Here is a 5,000-nt window from a genome sequence, read left to right on the forward strand (position 1 = left end):
TAGGGTAGAGGGGCTCCAACCATGCTCAAGTGCTGTCGTCGGTGTGGGTTGCCAAGGGGTCGAAGTCATGACTACGTTCGATAATCTCTACCTAATACCGTGATGAATTTTCTTGTATTTTTTTTTCTTTTTTTTTTCTTTTTGTATAGAATTCATATTTCATGATAACTATAAACTATGCCCAGTCCCTCTTGCGTGACATAACAGGAAGGGATTTTTTTTTCTTTTTTAATATTTGTTAAGGAAAACTTGAAATTATATTAATATTATTATTATTATTATTATTATTATTATTATTATTATTATTATTATTATTATTGCTTCCTAAGCTACAACCTTAGTTGAAAAAACAGGATGCTATAAGCCCACGGGCTCCAACAGCAAAAATACCCCTGCAAGGAAAGGAAAAAGAAAAAAGAAAAAATAAATATTTTGAGAGTAACAATATTAAAATAAATATCTTCTATATAAACTATATAAACTTTAACAAAACAAGAGGAAGAGAAATTATATAGAATAGTGTGGCCGAGTGTACTCTCAAGCAAGAGAACTCTAACCCAAGACAATGGAAGACCAGGGTAGAGAGAACAAGATAACAATGGTTTGATTTTGGAGTGTCCCTCTCCTAGAAGAGCTGCTTATCATATCTAAATAGTCTTTTACCTTTACCACGAAAATAGTCTTCTACACTTACCACGAGCAAAGTGGCCACTGAACAATTGTAGTGCAGTAGTTAACACCTTGTGAGGAGAAGAACAGTTTGGTAATCACAGTGTTGTCAAGTGTATGAGGACAGAGGGAAATATGTAAAGAAAGGAAAATACTATTCGGTGTATGTGTAGGCTAAGGTAAAATGAACCCTAACAAAAGAAAATGATCCAATGTGGCACTGCTTAGCCAGTCAAAGGACTGCATAACACTCTACCGGTAATATCTCATCGGATGGCTGTTACACACACCCAAACACTAATTAACACACACATCCACACATATACACACATCCACATACACACACATACAGACACACACATACGTATATATATATATATATATATATATATATATATATATATATATATATATATATATATATATATATATATATATATATATATATATATATATATATATATATATATATATATATATATATATATATATATTATTATTATTATTACTATCCAAGCTACAACCCTAATTGGAAAAGCAAGATGCTATGAGCCCAGGGGCTCCAATAGGGAAAAATAGCCCAGTGACGAAAGGAAATAAGGAAATAAATAACTGATAACTGAAGAAAACAAATTAACAATAAATCATTCTAAAAAAAAGTAATGTCAAAAGAGATATATCATATATAAACTATTAACAACGTCAACAACAAAAATGTCATATATAAACTATAAAAAGACTCATGTCCGTCTGGTCAACAAAAAAGCATTTGCTCCAACTTTGAACTTTTGAAGTTCTACTGATTCAACAACCCGATTAGGAAGATCATTCCACAACTTGGTAACAGCTGGAATAAAACTTCTAGAGTACTGCGTAGTATTGAGTCTTATGATGGAGAAGGCCTGGCTATTAGAATTAACTGCCTGCCTAGTATTACGAACAGGATAGAATTGTCCAGGGAGATCTGAATGTAAAGGATGGTCAGAGTTATGAAAAATCTTATGCAACATGCATAATGAACTAATTGAACGACGGTGCCAGAGATTAATATCTAGATCAGGAATAAGAAATTTAATAGACCGTAAGTTTCTGTCCAACAAATTAAGATGAGAATCAGCAGCTGAAGACCAGACAGGAGAACAATACTCAAAACAAGGTAGAATAAAAGAATTAAAACACTTCTTCAGAATAGATTGATCACCGAATATCTTAAAAGACTTTCTCAATAAGCCTATTTTTTGTGAAATTGAAGAAGACACAGACCTTATATGTTTCTCAAAAGTAAATTTGCTGTCAAGAATCACGCCTAAAATTTTGAAAGAGTCATACAAATTTAAAGAAACATTATCAATACAGAGATCCGGATGTTGAGGAGCCACCGTCCTTGACCTACTTACAATCATACTTTGAGTTTTGTTAGGATTCAACTTCATACCCCATAATTTGCACCATGCACTAATTTTAGCTAAATCTCTATTAAGGGATTCACCAACCCCAGATCTACATTCAGGGGATGGGATTGATGCAAAGAGAGTAGCATCATCTGCATATGCAACAAGCTTATTTTCTAGGCCAAACCACATGTCATGTGTATATAGTATGAAAAGTAATGGGCCAAGAACACTACCCTGTGGAACACCGGATATCACATTCCTATACTCACTATGGTGCCCATCAACAACAACTCTTTGAGATCTACTACTTAAAAAATCAATAATAATGCTAAGAAACGACCCACCCACTCCCAACTGTTTCAGTTTGAAAACAAGGGCCTCATGATTAACACGGTCAAAGGCAGCACTAAAATCAAGGCCAATCATACGAACTTCCCGACCACAATCAAGGGATTTCTGTACTGCATTGGAGATTGTAAGAAGGGCATCACATGCTCCAAGGCCTTTCCGAAAACCAAATTGCAAACTAGGGAATAGATGATTACCTTCAGCAAACCTATTAAGACGTTTTGCCAGAAGACATTCAAAAACTTTAGATAATATGGGAGTTATGGAAATTGGGCGGTAATCAGTGGGACTTGAGCTACCACAAACACATTTACATAGAGGAGTAACATTACCAATTCTCCAACAAGTGCTAAAAGCTCCTCTTCTTGCTAACTTGCGTAAAATAACAGATAACTTTGGAGCTAAGAAATCTGCTGTCTTTATAAAAAACAAAGGAAAAATACCATTAGGGTCTACACCTCCATAAGCATCAAGGTCCATCAACAGAGCTTTAATCTCACGAGATCGAAAAGCTAAACTAGTTAGTTTAGCCTCAGGAAAACAGGAATGAGGAAGTTCAAGTTTTTCATTACTCTGTTTACTGTCAAAAACATCAGCCAAAAGGGTTGCCTTTTCCTTTGGACAGTGAGTGACTGAGCCATCTGGTTTAAGTAAAGGAGGAACTGTTGCATCTACACCAAAGAGTGCAGATTTAAGGGTAGACCACCATTTATGTTCCTGAGTTGTACCAGAGAGGGTTTCTTTTATGATTAAATTGTACTCCTTTTCAGTTGAGGCATAAACTCTCTGAGCAAAAGCTCGAAGCTGAGTATAGTTGTTCCAGGTTAAATCTGATCTGTTACCCTTCCAAAGGTGATAGGCCTCCTGCTTCTCCAAATAAGCACGTCTACAATCATCATTGAACCACGGTTTGTCCTTCATTCGGTACCTTAGCACACGAGAAGGGATACGCCTATCAATTATGTTGACTAGATTCTCATTCAAAGGGACAACAGGATCTACACTATTATGTAATTGTGACCAATTCAAGTACAAAATATCATGCAAAATCCCATTCCAGTCTGCTTGGGATTTCATATAAATTTTACAAGAATATGATATATCAGGGACAGGCTGCTCAGTCTTCACTAATAATGAAATCAAGGCATGATCAGAAGTCCCGACTGGAGAACCAACCTTACTAGTTATAACGCCAGGGGAGTCAGTGTATACGAGGTCCAAGCAATTACCAGACATGTAAGTAGCTTCATTTATACATATATATATGTATGTATATATATATATATATATATATATATATATATATATATATATATATATATATATATATATATATATATATCTATATATATATATATATATATATATATATATATATATATATATATATATATATATATATATATATATATATATATATATATATATATATATATATATATATATATATATATATATATATATATATATATATATATATATATATATATATATATATATATATATATATATATATATATATATATATATATATGTGTGTGTGTGTGTGTGTGTGTGTGTGTGTGTGTGTGGACCTTAGCATCAATTAGCGTAGGAGGAGATGATGACGATGATGATGAGGATGATATAAAGGAAATGTATATATATATATATATATATATATATATATATATATATATATATATATATATATATATATATATATATATATATATATATATATATATATATATATATACATATATATATATATATATATATATATATATATATATATATATATATATATATATATATATATATATATATATTATAGCCATAGAAGAAAAAATTAAAAGACTTGATCGGAGTTAGTACTTTCGCCATTAGGGACACCAACAGACTCAACATTTGTTGAGTCTATTACTGTCCCTAATGGACGAAAGTACAAAATCTAATTAAGTCTTTTAATTTTTCCCCCGTGGCTTTATTCATCACTTGTCAGCTGTCGTGATTTCTACACATATACACGTACACACACACACACACACACACACACACACACACATATATATATATATATATATATATATATATATATATATATATATATATATATATATATATATATATATATATATATATTATAATTACAGCCGGAGAATTACATGAATTCCCGAGCTCCAAAACTAACTTACTCTATTTTATATGAATCTATTACACTTGATAGATAATACCCGACCTCTAAAAATATTAAGCAACTCCAAGGAGGCAATGTATATGAAAACTGATTATCCAAAGGTCTCTTAGGTTACACTTAAAACAAAATGGGAGATTAGTTATGTGAATTATTCAAAAACCTTCCCCTTATTATGGTTCTTAGTCAATGAATACGGGCCAAACACTGAGAAAAAATATTGGTGATTGAAATAATACACACATTACAAAAAAATGTAAAAAGTTAACAGCAATTCACAAGAATTAATACCAAAAATAAATCACTCGAAATATTAAATCTGAACTAATCTTAAGACTAAGACAAAAGAAAGATATTTTGAAAAAATTATCCAACTTCTTGTTTTACTGGCAATTGTTATAAAAATAGCTAAT

The 5,000-nt window shown here is 31.5% G+C and overlaps 1 pseudogene; it reads left to right on the forward strand.

Moving 5' to 3' along the window:
- LOC137647984 (uncharacterized) overlaps positions 1 to 5,000 on the forward strand; it is a 49,410-nt pseudogene that overhangs the window by 37,869 nt on the left and 6,541 nt on the right.

The sequence above is a fragment of the Palaemon carinicauda genome, chromosome 10, assembly GCF_036898095.1.
Source record: "Palaemon carinicauda isolate YSFRI2023 chromosome 10, ASM3689809v2, whole genome shotgun sequence".
Taxonomy (NCBI): Eukaryota; Metazoa; Arthropoda; class Malacostraca; order Decapoda; family Palaemonidae; genus Palaemon; species Palaemon carinicauda.